This window comes from Peromyscus maniculatus, chromosome X (genome assembly GCF_049852395.1).
Source record: "Peromyscus maniculatus bairdii isolate BWxNUB_F1_BW_parent chromosome X, HU_Pman_BW_mat_3.1, whole genome shotgun sequence".
Classification (NCBI taxonomy): Eukaryota; Metazoa; Chordata; class Mammalia; order Rodentia; family Cricetidae; genus Peromyscus; species Peromyscus maniculatus.
In genome coordinates, this window is record NC_134875.1 from 31,414,025 (window position 1) to 31,430,834 (window position 16,810).

The following is a 16,810-nucleotide window of genomic DNA, read 5'->3' on the forward strand; positions in this document are numbered from 1 at the left end:
ATCTTTTCATCAATGATCTTTGCAGTTGTCTTTTTCACATTTTCTGCATGTTTTTTCAGTGTCTCTTATATCTTTGTCATTGCATCAGATTAAATTGAGTAAAAGTCATACCTTCATGATATTGAGTCTTCCAGATCATGAACATATTTTACCTCTACTTACATGCAAATCTTATGTTTTTCAATAGTGTTTCCTTATCCTGTAACTGTTTGCCTAGCTTTGGTAAGGATTATTTATAGTTCTTCTTTCAATTTTTTAGTACTGTAGATATAATCTTTGGGCTGTTTTCTTATTGAATTATCTTATTAGTTATTATTTATATAAGGTTTCATTATTGGTTCTAGTACATTAATTCTTGTTCCCAGAGACCTTGCTAAAATTCCTTATAAGTTGTAATAGCTTGTATTAATTCTAGAATTTTTCTGTATATAAATATGACATTTGAAATTGGTGATAAATTTGTCTAATTTTTCCCATTTTATACCTGATTTGTTTTCCTTATTCTGATGTATTATCTAGAACATTCATTAAACATGATTAATAAAAAGATTTGTTGAAATTTTTCAATGATAAATAGCCATATAACTCCTAATTTGACATTTTTCCGGGGTGGGAGAAGTGGTTTGCAGATGTTCTTTTATACAGATGAAACATAGGTTAGGAAAACAGTATGTCACTTCTAAAGCCATCCAGAAGGGGAATGCTGAAAGCATTCACTAGGAAGAACCTAAGTCACCTCAGAGTCCTACTAGGAAAGAAAATACAAATTTGTGTTGCTTTTCCATGTTCCAATGTATGGGAGAAGCAAAAAAATGAACAAAAAGAAAACCAGTAGACATGCAGCAAGCCAATAGTGCTTGGATTTGTAAAAAGTGTTCTAAGCTAGAGTACCTAAATGAGTTCTCCAGTCATTTCTGCCCAACAGATTGCTCTAGTATTCTCCAGGACAAGATAGGACAGGTTATTTTTTTTTTCAAGAAGTTGAAAATCTAAGGTTCTTTGTTTCTTCCATTATGACTACCAAATCCATTTCACTCACTATCTCCCAAGCCTGCTGCTCCAGAGACAAAAGTTCTCTTTGCAAAAGCAAAGTCCACTGTCATCTGTGAAGGGGAAAATGGGATAAAGAATGGGGAATGCCTCCAAACCAGTGACCAAATAAATCCTGTAGTTGCTATGTTTATAAAGCAGGGTGATGAATGCCTCTAGATGAGATCACAAGGACCAGAACAAGAGATATTGAGGACAGGGGCTGGGTACAGTGTCTCCTGGACTGTGAATAAATTGACAGAGGCCAGCTATGTCCTCCTGACCAACTCAGGATGTGGGACAAACCATTCTCTCTGACAGAAAGAACAAACACTTGCTTGGTGTGTACTAACCTATTGCATTGACAAAGACAATCCAGGTGCCAGAAAAAAAGGAGGGGGAATAAAGAGTGGCAATAAAAATAATATTTTATTCCTCCCCCTCCTGCCCTTCCTTCTCCACACAACACCCAGTACACTTTTTCTCTTTCTTCCCCTACAATCAGAAAAAAAGAAACTTTGAGGGACAGGAATTGAAAGGGGGAAGATATAGGTAAAAGCAAATCACAATAGGAATTTCATAGAATTGGTTAATTCTCCTAAGTCATCCTCTTCGTCCTCATTTTCCAGTTCCCATTTACCTTCTGGCTCCTTTCTTCTTCACTGGCATCTTCCTCTTCCTAATCATTAACATCCCCATCTTTATAACCTTTGTCATCCACCTCTCCACTCATGTCCTCTTCCTCCCCTTCTTTTCCTCATTGTCTTCTTTCTCCTTTTTCATTACCTGGGTATAGCCATCATCCTCATCTTCCTCACTGTAATCCGTTACTTAGCCCTCATTGTCAGAATCAGGGGCATCTTTGTTATTTCTGTTTAGCCTCTGAGGTACATGACCTGGGCCAGGAGCTTGAACAACTCTTCCCTGTAGTCATTCAGGCTGATCACCTCTCAGTTAAACAGATCTAGGCTCTTGAAATTCTCTAACTTCTCCAAGGACTCTCTTGTGCTGAGGTCTTTATTTTGTTGCCACTTAACTTTTAATTCTTAAAGTTCAGACATTTTTTTCTTCTGCCACTACTTCCAGGCCCTCTGAGATTCTGGTATCACTTAGTTCAAGCTTCTCAAGTTTAATTTTGGTTAAGTTCGCAATGAGGAGGGGGAAGGGGGGAGATCTATGTTGATTGTACCTAAGAATTCCAGTTTTTCAAACTCCTCTCTTGAGGCCTTGGATTTGGCCTTCAGCTTACCAACAGTTGTCAGGACAAATGCTTTCACTGCAGAGGGCGTCTTCTTCCGCTGTTCGAAATGAATTGCTTGTCCACTTCCATTTCTCACTCTTTGTCTCTGAAGAGGATCCTGTGCCAGCAGAATTCAATCAATAAACCCACAGCTATGCCTTTTAGGCTTCACTGGGTCCTTCTCCACTAAATTTTTATGTAGAAGTCCTAAGAGCAGATATCTCCATCCTGATTTTAATGGTGAAAAAGGTATAATATAACACCACTAACATGTTTGTTTACTGTAGTTTTTATTAAATATCTTTTAAAATATCCCTAATAGTCTACTAAAGTGTTTTGAAACATCAATGGATATTTACTGTTTTGAAAGTTATTTCTGAATTTATTCAAATAACATATGTTTATAGTTTTGTTATTTGGATAATTGAGTTAATTACACCGGTTAATAATATTACTGATAGATAAGTATTTCATTTCTAGGAGAAAATCAACTTGCCCATGATATTTATACATTTTTAGGAATTCATAGAACTTTTCACTATTTCTTCTTTTATTTATTTTAGTGTTTGAGATTATAATACAATTATACCATTTCCTCCCTCTAAACCCTCCCATATAACCCTGCTTTCTCTCTTTCAAATGCATAGGCACTTTTAAAATTTTTGTTGCACAGATATAGACATATGCACATGTGCATGTATGTATATGTATGTATATGTATATGTATCCCTCAATATAACCTGCTTAGTCTGTGTAATGTTACATGTATATTTATCTAATGTTTGTGTTTTCAAGGCTGTCCATTTGGTATTAGCCAACTGGTGTACTCTTCTTCAAGGAAGTCTATTTCTCCTAGTTTTCAGCATTCCTTAGTTACTTGTAGTTCTTTGTGTAGGATTGAGGCCCTATGACTTTCCCCTGTCCACGTTAGCATGTCTATTGTTTTATCCTAGTTCAGCCCATATTTAGAGAGACTGGAAATGCCACGGCCACATGGCAACTTACAGATTAATAGAAATGGGTTCAGTTATAAGAGCTAGCTAGCAAGACATCTGCCATAGGTCATATAATTGATTATTTTATAAGTGGCTGTGTTACCACGGGGCTGGGCAGGAACAGAGAAACACAGACCAAGGGGACAGGTGGGACTGGAGAAAATTCTGGCTACAGGCATGGTGTTTTCAGGAATAGGTATTAACTGTCCACCTCTTCAAGACAACTAAGGTCAATAGTAATAGCCTGTAATGCTTTGGAATTCTCTTAGACAATATTGACCTACAACCATATTGACCTACAACACAAAGGAAGGCTTCTCATGCTTGGTACTTGGATTTTTGTTAGATCTAAAATGAAAATTTCCCACCTGGGTTTACAGTGCTCTTTCCAAGAGGCTCACTATGTCTTTTAAGAATTATTGCATGAAATTAATGTGCAATTTTCTTCTTTCAAGTTGCCCTTGTCAAATTTTTGAAGCATGATTACAAGTGTCACTAAATAAGCAGGTAGGTTTCCTTATTTTAATCTTGAATTTTGTTCATTCAGAGCAAAATGTATTGAAAGTCTGACAAATTTTATATAAATTACATATTATATACATTCATGCACATGTGCACAAACATGTGTGTGTGCTATATCATTTTAGACATTTCTATGTATTTAATGGAAAGGTGAATCATTTTGAATTTTGATGTCATTCATAGTTCAACTCCTCTGTAAATAAAGAAGTGCAATTCAAACTAACAGCACTTTATGTACTTGCATAATCTCAAACCTTCTTTATGACACTACATTTCTACACAAACTATATTAATCCACTTTATACAAAAAATACAGGAATAGTTAATTTTTTGTCAGGATTTCCAGAAATGATTATTGCAAAATAAATTTTGTACCTTTGCTTTATATTGAATATTCCTGATATAATATGCTTATATTAACTCTCAAGTGTAAATCTGAAGGTCTCACTGATTATTGGTAAGTAGCTCAAAAAGAAAGAAATAAGAAGGGCAAATAGAATTGATTGGCAATTAATACGTTACTCTGTGTTCTCAGGGAAAATCCAGAGATTTAGAGAAAACTAATCCCTTTACATTAAAAACAGTGGAAATATAAATAGCTCCTTTGCGTTTTGCTAAATCATATTGGTAGTAATTAGGTTAGAGGAGAAAGGCTAACTTGCTTTATTCTAATTACATTGTAATGGATAATAAGAATGTGTTTTGATTGGTAGGAGGGTCCATGACTGAACATAGTGGTCCTGATCCATCCTAGACCACAGTTTATACCACTGACCAAATGACAGAAGTGTTTAGGCAATCATGTTCTTATTCATGAAGCACAGGGAATTCATGAAAATTTTATACATATCATATGTCATCATCTAGTGTCATTTTTTTCCTCAAAATGCTTTCCCTTGTTGTCTCTAGAACCTTACCTTCCTGGTGGATGATGAGCCATAAGGTATTTTCTGGTTCTAAATTTAAAGTTACCACATGTCACTGAAGAAACTCTGCCAAATACTGTGTTCCATGGATTTGCACTTGTAGCTTTCAGAACTTATGAGCACTTCTTAATGATTTAATTTGTTTTGAGCCTATAATTCTGTAGCTCAATATGCAAGATATTTCATGATAATAAATCTGCACCTTAAAAGATTATTACTGAACACAAGAAAAGTGAAAATAAATAATTACAAAAGAAAATTATATTCCTTGGTGATTCACAGGAGGATTTGTCTACAAATAAGATAGCCCTAGGTTTCTCTAATAGAAAAGCAATTGTATAGTAAGTAACTCTGAGGCATAAATGTTCTCATTTAGTGTGAAATGATTTGCTCTAAATTAATTAGGTCCCTTGGTGCCTAGGGTGCTAAAGACAAATTTTAAAAGAAATGTAATTGTACAAATGGTTTAAAATTGATCATTATATATCATATTTGAGAATAGATATTTGGAGTACTAGGTTTTAAAATTCTTAAAATCAAAAATTCTACTATATATCACAATAGTAGTAATTTCCTCACTTTGTCACAATTTCAAAATACCCCCTTAGCCTTTGAGGAACAAACCTGAAACTACATCTAATACTTCATAAATTTTCACCAGGATGCTTCCCTGTTGCTTCCAGCCTCATTTTACTGGGCACTAAGCAATTTTTCTCATTGTTGATTAGCATACTCTTTGCATAGTGACAGGATATGAGATAAATAAGACTGAGCCCTCTAAATTTCCAGTTGTATGTCAACTAGAATTTGAGTCTCATCAAAGAAGCCATACATGTGGAACTTTCAGTTGGTGAGTAGAGTCTGCATGGTTTAAAGCAAGGCCATCTTGCTTGTGTAAAATCTTATTATTTGACCTGTTAGGGTAAGAAACACATTAATATTTGAATGTTCAAGAAGGCCTTTGGTGTTATATGTAAGGATCTAGCAACAGGCATTTCTGGCCAAATAAACATTCAACAAGTATTTGCTGGATTAGCAAATGGCTATAAATTCTTCCTGATATTGGTAGCAGTTCCTCAATTCATCCAGGACTTACTTGTCACCATCAGAGTGAACAATAATGCTTTCATTCACCTCTAAGTGGCATAAGGCAACATAAGAGCAGGGGTTGACAGACCACAACCCTCAGCTAAATGTGGCCTAATCTTTGTTTCTGAATGGTTCAGAAGTTAAGGATTGTTTTTGATCTTTTGAAATTGTTAAAATAAAAATAAATCAGAAGAAAGTCTTTTGTAAAATGTGAAAATTATATACAGTTTCTGTACCCATGAAAGACAAATTTACTACAGCATGGAATACACATTCATACACTTAGATGAGGTTTTTGTAATGCAAAGATATAAAACATTTACTAACTGACTCTTTACAGAAAAAAGAATATTTTCCAACCCTTAACCTATGAGATTGATGAAATGGTTTTCATAAAGATATCTACTAGAGGAAACTGTGACTACTTCATTCTACCTGAGCTTATAGGCCTTATAATATTAACAGGTGCTGATGCACAAGAATAGATCAGTGACTCCTGCCATAATTATCCACATTCAGAGAAAACTGCAGGAATGAGACCTGAAATGAAACTACAGAAGTCTTTATAGAAAAACTAGAGAAATTATATAAGAGCCACACCAAGGACTTGGCACGAAGCTCAAGCAAAAGAACAATTTGTTTTTAATTTAGTATATAATTCCTGGAATGGGTTTTTAACAGACACATTCACAGAAACTCAGTTCCCATAAGACAGTTTTCTACTCTAGGGCAAAAACTTTCACTTCCTTAAAATCAACATAGTGTCAAACAGTGAAAGGACAAACTACATCTTATTTTATCAACACTGAGTCATATAGAAAATGTTGACAATATATTTACAATTATATTAGCAAGTTGTGGGGTGATATTTCCATCCAGATGAGGTAAGTATGTAAGTTAGGGATAGAGGAGGGCAATATCAGATTTTGAATCAAAGAAAATAGAGATTTCAGTACCATGGTCATTTTTAGGTTTAAAAGCTTCCAATGTGGTCTGTTTTAAAATAATACAAATGAAAGTGAAGTTTAACTAATAGAGTTCATTTAACTAACGAAGACAATGAAACCAGATATTGCACTCCCTGAATGGGATTACATTTGGCGGTTATCTAGTTAATTTGATTCATTGGGATTTGTTAATTGGATCATTCAGAGTCCAAAGTGAAATGGTGATTTAAATGCAGCCCAATGGCCTCTAGAGAAATAATCAATTCCTTAGAATTCATCTGAAGAATTAAGTTTTATCCTAATTACTCACCTGGAGAATTAACTAGAATTTTGAAGCAGTTGACTGGGGAAAAAATAAACCTGGTCCTTCCATTTAGACAAAACCTCCAGGGAAAACCTTTTGGGAACATTTGAGCCATTAACAACAAGCCTGAAGCCTATTTTCATGATAAAAAATGTATTCAATTATGTAGCTTGGTGGAGTTAGAAGATCTATTCACTTGTAACATAGTATTTATGAGACTCTACCATCTATCAAATACTTGTGAAATAATTAAGTACAACAATGTAACATGCAAACAACAAAATAGGTTGTATGCCTTCCTGGAATTTATGTTATTTATTGAAGTGTGATTATCTGTGTGTGGGGGACAGTGCCTGGACATGTTTATGAATGCTTGCATTTGTGTGGTTCATGTTGGTGAGGGTGGGTATGGATATGGGAATGGGCACATAGGAAGGTACAAAGTTCATCTCAGATGTCTTCTTTAGTCACTCTACACTGTATTTATTTATTTATTTATCTATCTATTTATTTATTTACTTGTTTTTTGAGGCAGAACCTATCTCTGAAACTGAAGCTCATGAACATTGGCTAATATAGGTAGTCTGCTTGCCTTGAGAATTTCCTGACTCTGCTTCTGGAGTACCAGGATTATAGGCAGACACCTTGCCCATTCAGCTTTTATGTAAGTCCTGCAGAACCAAACGCTGGTGTCCATAGTTGCTGTCAAGTGCTTTATCCACTGAGCAATCTTGGAGCCTGGACTGTGAAATATTTTTATAACTTGATGTGGAGGTACACACATTTAATCCCAGCACTCTGGAGGAAGAGGTAGGTGGATCTCTGTGAGCTCAAAGTCATCCCAGTATACATCATGAAATAATTTCATTGCTTTATTTTTAACTATTTTAAATATATATATATATATATATATATATATATATATATATATATATATCTTATTCATGTATATATGAAAAGCAATCAGTGAGGTATCATGGTATATTTCAATACATATATAATCGTATAATTTATAAACCATAATATATATTACATCCTCACACATATCTCATTTCTTTATTGCTAAAATTTTCAGTATCATTTTCCATACTCTTTAAAATATATACAATATTGTTTTCTTCCTTTTCTTGGCTTTTTGAGACAGGGTTTCTTTGTGTAGTTTTGGTACCTGTCCTGGATCTCACTCTGTAGACCAGACTGGCCTCAAACTCAGAGATCCACCTGGTTCTTCCTCCCAAGTGCTGGGATTAAAGGCCTGCACCACCGCCACCCAGCACAATATTGTTTTCTATAGTTATTGCATAACATAATACTAAAATGTCTTTATTTCTATGGGAATGGAACTCTGTACCTACTAATCAGCCTTTCCCCATCCTCTCCTACTCCTCCCAGCATCTATTCTTCTTGCAAATTCTAGAACATCAACTTCATAATCAGTAGATCACGGAGACTTTTCTTTCATGGGTGGCCTATTTTATTTAACATAAAATCTCTACTTCATACTATTGCTGTCACAAATGACAGGATTTCATCTTTTTTTAGCTAAATAGTAATCTGTTCGGCAACAGCTGATAGACACAGGTTGTTACAGCTCACAGTTTTATGAAATAGGCACAAACAGTAATTAGCACAGAAATAATTTCAGGCAGGGGCACATATGTATAACAAAACAAAGTAGTCTAAAAGAACCTAGGATGAGTGACACTGCTTCGGATATTATGGAAACATCAGGGGTTCAGAAGGTACTGGCTCTGGGTTGAAAACCAAAGGCCTGGAAGAAGCTGGCATGGGAATATGTTTGAGGAGTACACACAAATACATAAAATCAATCCTGATATACAAGCAGATTTCATTTACAAGACTATATTGTCATGCTCACCATCCAATCTCAATCAATACTCTGAAAAAATTGTGAAGGGTAACTATGATGCCTAATTATTATTATTTTAATATACTTATGTGAGTTACTTCATTTTTTAATAAAAATCATAGCATTTCAATCTCATAGAGTATGGGTATGTTATTTTATAAGAACAAAGCTCAAAGGCTCAGGGAGACCTAACAGTAAATATAAATCCACCTAGAGAATAGTCACATGATTAGAGAGAGAGAACCTGGAAGCCAGAGTTTTCATGCTGAAAATGCAAACTGCGTTCTATCTTAAGTCATATCTGAAATTATAAGAGTCTTTGGATTAATTATTGTTAGCCACAGACAATATATAACATTTAATATTTGCCACTTTAGTTTTCCTCTGAGCATTCATAATGCTTATGAACAAACCAGAGAACATGACTAACTTCATACAGTGTTATACAAGATTACCCAGGTATTGTTTCTATACCTCCCTTCTCTCCAGGAATTGAAGCCTGGCAGATATGATACTAAGCATACATTTGGACCACTTTGCACATGTTCATTTCTCTTATTGGTTTATTTATTAAGTCAAGATAATTCTTTGAACATAAAAATTGTCATAGTATAAAATTTGAAGTAGATATTTGTTTCATTAGCTTTGGTTTGGATTTGGATTCAGCTGCCCTAGCACCAATGTTAACATCCCCATCTGCACTGGATGAAGCCTGTGGTATATCCATTGACTTTATTATGTCCATAGTAAAGTAGTCTACATCATTTTGTTTGTGCAAAATGCACTGGGCTATGGTTGATAGGTTTTTCATTTTCAACTCACATATGTAAAGCATTTTCAATATCAACAATCTTTAGCTAACAAAGTCAGCAATTTATGACAAGCAAACAGCTCTTCTTACCTTTCATTTGTCAAAGGTTGATGAAAAACATCTGTATTGCTTGTTCAGTCTGTTAATTTGTACATTTTCATCCCAGCCATACTGACAAACTATGTCCTGTCCACTCATATTAATCTGGAGGAATGTGTTACCAATAAGAAGTTTCAACTCCTTTTTACATGTGACACACAATACAAAAGAAAGTTCTTTATAAAACAATATTTGAAATGTTAACTATGTTTAACATTATATATGTGGCATAATTTAGATGATCTTATTGAGCACAAAGTTCAAAGACACTGATTTCATGCTCTCAGGATTGTAATTTGTTTATTTCAAAATGAGTGAATATTAAGTATCTCCAAGGAACATTTCCCTCACTACTTCGAGGGAGACCTCAAACTTATGATCATCTTGAGATAAAATGAGAGGTAGCAAGAAAGAAAGAGGAATGGATGAAGAAAGGGAGGGAAACAGAGAGAGGGAGTGAGGGAGGAAAGAGATAAATTGTAAGCTTTTCAGTGGATAATAGTGATCAGAAGAAATGATATGAAAATAAGGACAGACTTGAAAGATTACCAGCATCATGTTCATTATAAAAAGCAATCATAAAGTATGTTTAACATGTATTAAATTTAATATTATTAAAAGAAAACTCAGAAATTTCCAAAGGACCTAGATAATATAAAGTTCTTCATATTTGTTTTCTATGCTTAAGCCATAAGTGAATGAAGCATGGCAATTTATTATCCTGAAGACATTCAAGTTACAAATATTACTAGAACAGTGAATTTTATCGTCAATAATAGGCTAATGACTATAGACTTCTTATAAAAGGGTATGAGTAGCTCAGCTCTAGGTCTAGTGTATAGTAGATGCTCAGCTATTGATTGGTTAATAAGCTATTAGTTCTGCATATGTAATTTGATTTTTTAATCCAAAGATGATCTGAACAAGTGAAATACTATATATATATATATATATATATATATATATATATATATATATATATATACATATATATATATTATGGAATATATAGAATTGTATAAAATACACAAGTTAATGGCAGAAGAGGAATGAGATCTCTGATAATTTGAATTCAAATCCAGTCATGGAATTTTCTTCCATATTACTGTTCTTATAATTTATAGTTCTTCCTCCTGTTCTAAATTATTACTTGTATTGAGAAGATATAAGAATTTTATGAATTTTTTATCATCATAAAATTTTATTGTAAGAATAAAGCATCAATACTATACCAAAATATAAATACCTACCTTTCAAGTTTATCACTTATCCCTCCCCAAACAGGTCAGTATGCATTTACTGTCCCTTTTGTAGGTCAAATTTCCCAACTGAGGTTTGGAGCTACTGCCAAGCACTCAGCCTTTGCTCATTAAGCAGCTTTTGGACATTATATTCTCTCAATAAGTTATCAAGTCAAGTTCCTTCCCCTGTATTAATTTTCTGCTCTTATGAGATATTACATAGTACTTCTGGAAGTGTTATTTTCTTCATGTGCTGGCAATAAGATTTCATTAAAGTTTGCTGGGTAAACTACAGTATTCTTATTTGAATTTTGACTTCACATGAGCAAGTATTTTCAGTATACATATATTTGATTATAGTAAACGTTTGCTAAATTACATAGCCCAAAATTATCTGTTATGGCCTCAGCAAATGGCTCAGTGAATAAAGTGGTCATTACAAAAATCATGAGGAGTACAGTTCAGATCCCCAAAACACATATAAATGTTGAGTAAGCATGGCAGACCTACCAATAATTCCAGCACTCAGAATGTGGAGATAAAGGATTCCTGGAGCAAACTGAATAGCCAGACTCAGTATCTTCAATGCCTGGGTTCAAGTAAAAGACTACTTCAATACTTCAATATAAAAGATGGAGAGCCTGGGACCTTCACAGACATGCATGCGTATACACATACATGCATATACATGCACACACACACACACACACACACACACACACAAACACACAAGAATTTAAAAAATAAAAATAAAAATATGAATAAAGAAAGTATGTCATATAAAACACTAGAAGATATCTGTTTGTTTCCCAAGAACCTGTTCTTCACTGTTTGACTTTAGTAGTCATGTTTAGTGTACTTACCGACCTTCATGGAGTGCTAGTAAATCTTCAATACATTACTGTGGACAAATCAGTGATTTACTTGGCCTGAAAGCAGATTAGTGCTCCAGGAATAACAAGAACCTTCCGCAGAGCTTTTCAGGAGAAAGGTTGAAATTTCCACTCTACTTTTCAGTCTACTCAAATATATCTCTCCTTTTGATACACATAAAAACATGTGTCCCTGAAAGCTAAGGAGTGTTATTTTCTGTAGATTCTTTATGAAAATATTTATCTTTACCTTTTTTCAAATGTAAAATTATATTGTGATAGAAAGCATGCATTTCCAAGTTATATACTCTATAATACTACTGTACAGATTTTAAAATCATCCTTTCCAATCCAACTACTATGGAATGAGTCATTGATCTATACCATGCCAAAACAAACTAGAGAAAAATAAAATAATCAATTCACTATTTAATAAAAAATATTTGTGAGTAATGCAAACATGTGGTATACAAGTCTGTATGTAGTCAAAGTACCTATACATATAAAATTAAAATAAATAATAAAATCTTGAAAAACCATTTGGCTAAATCAGTGTTTCTCAAATAATTGTTTCAACAAGAGTTAAATAAAAAATGTTTAATGATTTAAATTCTTATTAGAGAACATGGAATTCTATTTGTAGCTAGAGTTTTCCTGCCTTGCCCACAGTCAGGACAAATCTTTGTCACACACCAGTGCTACAGCGGCTCAGACCCAACCAAGTAAACACAGAGACTTATATTGCTTACAAACTGTATGGCCATGGCAAGCTTCTTGCTAACTGTTCTTATATCTTAAATTAATCCATTTCCATAAATCTATACCTTGCCACGTGGCTTGTGGCTTACCAGCATCTTCACATGCTGCTTGTCCTGGCAATGACTCCTTCTGCCTTCCTGTTCTTTCTTTTCTCCTCTCTGTTAGTCCCGCCTATACTTCCTGCCTAGGCACTGGCCAATCAGTATTTTATTTATTGACCAATCAGAGCAACACATTTGCCATACAGAACATCCCACAGCATCTATTCTTTTTGTGATAATAAAATATTTCTGTTTGCCAAAATTTGTTTTTGTGGAAATGAAAGAATTTGGCTCTTAAAGTGCAAAGGAAAAAAAATATATTACCTCCCAACTTTCTCCTCTAAACTGGCCTGCTGTTAGTGTTTTCTAACTAAACAGACTGCTGTCCTTATGACTATCTACAAATCTGAAAATACTTTGACTACGGTTGATAATTGTACTATTATAATGTCTTACATTCATTCTCATTTACCTTTCAATATGGATATGCAATATCAGTATTCCCATTGTGCTGTTGGAGATTCATAAACAGTGAAGACAAATTTGATTTTACTATTGAGACAGATTATAAACTTTGTTGTAAATCATATATTTTAATTCTTATTGAATTATTCTTAAAACCTGCATTGCTGCACAATTCTTGGCCCCACATGTCTATTGATAGATGAATTATTAGATGTAAAAACATAAGGCTTTATTAGAAGATGAATAGGTAGGCAATTATAGCACTAGGAAAGAAGTGTTGGTATATGTACTAATTTTTATAGATATGTGCTTTATTTTCAAACAAATAATGTGTTTAGCAAAGAAAGATTTAACAAAAATATTTTGTGTTATATTGTCCACATGTGGATTAAGTTTGCTGAGCTGTTGGAGCTGGCTAAGGTTCACACACTTAATCTGTTTACAATGTTTGCCTGCCCATTAACTAGGATGTATTGATTTTTTTCTAAAGTTGGAGAATACAGTGACTCAGAATCTTTAGCCTCTGATTTAATCAACCTCAAATAAACACCAAACTGAAATGATTTCTCAGTTTATCAAATAATATCACTCAAGTGCAGACTATCATTTATCACTGTGGCATATCCAGGCCTCTAAATGAAGGTAAGTACAAATTATCTAGTCAAAGTTTTTGGTGGAAATGTATAAAAACACCAATTTGCCATTCCACTAAACACCCAATATTAGGGCAGAGATAGTTAAGCAAAATCTTTCTTGGTGGTTGTATTATATATTATGTTTATGGTTATTGCAGAATAAAATATTAAGTGGTGATTACTATTAAAAATAAGTAGTAACATATTTATCAATCCGACTTTAAAATGCATAGTCTGTTTTAAAATAAAATTTCTGCAATAAAATTTGGACAAAATGTCAAAAACCTTCACCCAAAGCAATCATTTTGTACTCAATCCTCTCACGTGAGTACCCATTCCTATTTGTCTCAAGTTCTGAAATTTTAAGACCATCAGTTTAATCGCTAATTTTCTTCATAGAACAGCTAAAGTGGATGTAAGCTACTTTGGAGATGAGGCTGTTGCAATACAGAAAATATAAAGTGCATTTATGAAGACTTTCTCTCAATTGCTCTGGTTAGAACTGGAGATGCTGAAAGTTTTGGAGCTCTGTCTTCCTAATGATAAAACAATTTATACAAAATTAAAACATTGCATGTTGACTAATCAGTTGATCTACACCAATGCCCTAAAATCTGTGGTTCTAACCATAGTTTTAGACTTATTGTTCTTGAAATTGCACCACTAAAACACTTCGAAAAATGCCCAATAAGCACTTTGAAAACAGTTATTAGATTATTTTAATCCACCAATCAGATATCTAAAAATGTATAGATGTAAAGCAAAGGATGACCAGACTGCAACTCACAACTCCAGGGAGGCTACCTAGTAAACAGGACCCTGAGAAAGACACAGGGATTGCACAATAACAGAGAAATGGAGAAGATCTACATGAGCAAACTGGACGTGAGGGTGGGTAATGAAGGGCAGGGGTCAGAGGGAAGAGAGTTAGGGGAGCAGGAGGTCCCAGCTGGATCAGGAACAGAGTGGGAGAACAAGGAAAGAGATATCATGATAAATGAAGACCCCCATGGGCATAGGAAGAAGCAAAGTGCTAGAGAGGTCTCCAGAAATCCACAAAGATACCTCCACAATAGACTACTGGCAATGGTCAAGAGAAAGCCTAAAATGACCTACTCTGGTGATTGGATGGCTTGAACACCCTAACTGAAGTGATAGAACTCTCATCTAGTGACTGATGGAAGCAGATTCAGAGATCCATGGCCAAACCCCAGGTGGAGCTCCAGGAGTCCAATTGGCGAGAGAGAGGAGGGATTATATGAGCAAGAGATATTGAGACCATGATTGGAAAAAGCACAGGGACAAATAGCCATACTAGTGGAAACACATGAACTATGAACCAATAGCTGAGTAGCTCCCATGGAAGTGGATCAGGCCCTCTGGATAAGTGAGACAGTTGATTAGCTTGAACTATTTAGGAGGCCCCCAGGCAGTAGGACCAGGACCTGTCCTTAGTTCATGAGCAGGCTGTTTGGAACCTAGGGCCTATGCTAGGACACTTTGCTCAGCCTTGGTGAAGGGAGAAGGGGACGGGACCTGCCTCAACTGAATCTACCAGGCTGAGCTGAATCCCCAGGGGAGTCCTTGCCTTGGAGGATGTGGGAATAGGGGGGTGGATTGGGGAGAGGGCAGGGGAGGGTGGAAGGAGGGAGGACAGGGGAATCCGTGGCTGATATGTAATATTAAATTTTTTATAAACTAAAAAGAAACTCAAAGAACAAAAAAGTTATAGCCTTGCCTATATTTACATAGAATGAAAAATGTTGTGTTATACAATCAACTACTTATTGCATGATCTCAGTTATTACATTTGAGTTGGTTTCACCATGTTTGCATGTTCATTCTTGGTCACATACTATCAATGTTCACCTGTTTTCTGCCTTTGAACTTCATGTAAATTGATCTTGATGATAAGGAAGGATAATTCACATTAAATGTAGTGTTTTCTTGATATAGAGTGGTTTTCTGGAAATAGAGTTATATTATTCTGTAAATATCTAACTCACTTCCAATTATATAATGAATTTTGTGGAGATTTATTAAAGAAATGATTTGAATTTAATTATTTCAACTTGCAGAACTGTCTCTAGGTATGGTAGTATAATTTAATTATTGCTGCTCGATGTTGTTTTTATACTACATAAGATTGATAAATATGTTTAATTGGATTGCCCCTTTTAGCATATTAAAGTTATTAAGGAGCTCATTCATTTCTAAATGTGCAGTTTTACATTTGAAAGTGAGCATGGATATATTTCTCACTTTGTTATACTGCATTATTCTTTCTGAAAAGTTTTTTTTTTAGTCTATATAAAGCAAATCTGAGGTGCCTACAGTAGAGCACTCCAAAATGTGTTTGGAGTGTTTTCTAGAAATTTTCACCACACATATATCTATAGACACAAACACACAGACATACTCACAGCCACACACATACGCACACATACACACACACACAAACACACACACGCACGCATGCACGCATGCACACTCATGGCGTGGGTGGCTGCCAGCTGGAAAAATAAAAACAACACAAATATATTGTTTTTAACTCAGAAAAATAATTACCATTGGATGTATTATTGATGTCCATTTCATAAAAGTTGAACACATTCTTTAATAAGAAAATCTGTTTTAATGTACATTCTCCTAAAATGATTTGAACGTAGGTATTTGTGTGCATATGTCTCTACTATTATCACAAGCAACTGGTAGTGTATGGAACCTATTTTAGGTAATACATGTCTAGTCTTATAACCTTCAGTATTATGTTATATTGAAATTTGAATAGTAGTAGCTATACTTTTGGAAGTATCATGAGCAAGAGGAAGAAACATTTCATTTTCTATTTCTAGTGGCTAACATAATGTCTGACAGAAAAAGGCATATATTAAGCTAAAGAATCAGTAAATAACTGAATTAACAATCTTAGTTTCTCTGCTGTCAATACTTTGCTTCTGAATCT

The 16,810-nt window shown here is 34.5% G+C and overlaps 1 protein-coding gene and 1 pseudogene across 1 annotated transcript in view; one reads left to right on the top strand and one right to left on the bottom strand.

The window, feature by feature from the left end:
- Tenm1 (teneurin transmembrane protein 1) overlaps positions 1 to 16,810 on the top strand; it is an 827,344-nt gene that overhangs the window by 178,361 nt on the left and 632,173 nt on the right. The gene's annotated exons all lie outside the window — the stretch shown is intronic.
- LOC102903924 (acidic leucine-rich nuclear phosphoprotein 32 family member A pseudogene) lies at positions 1,593 to 6,766 on the bottom strand (annotated as a pseudogene).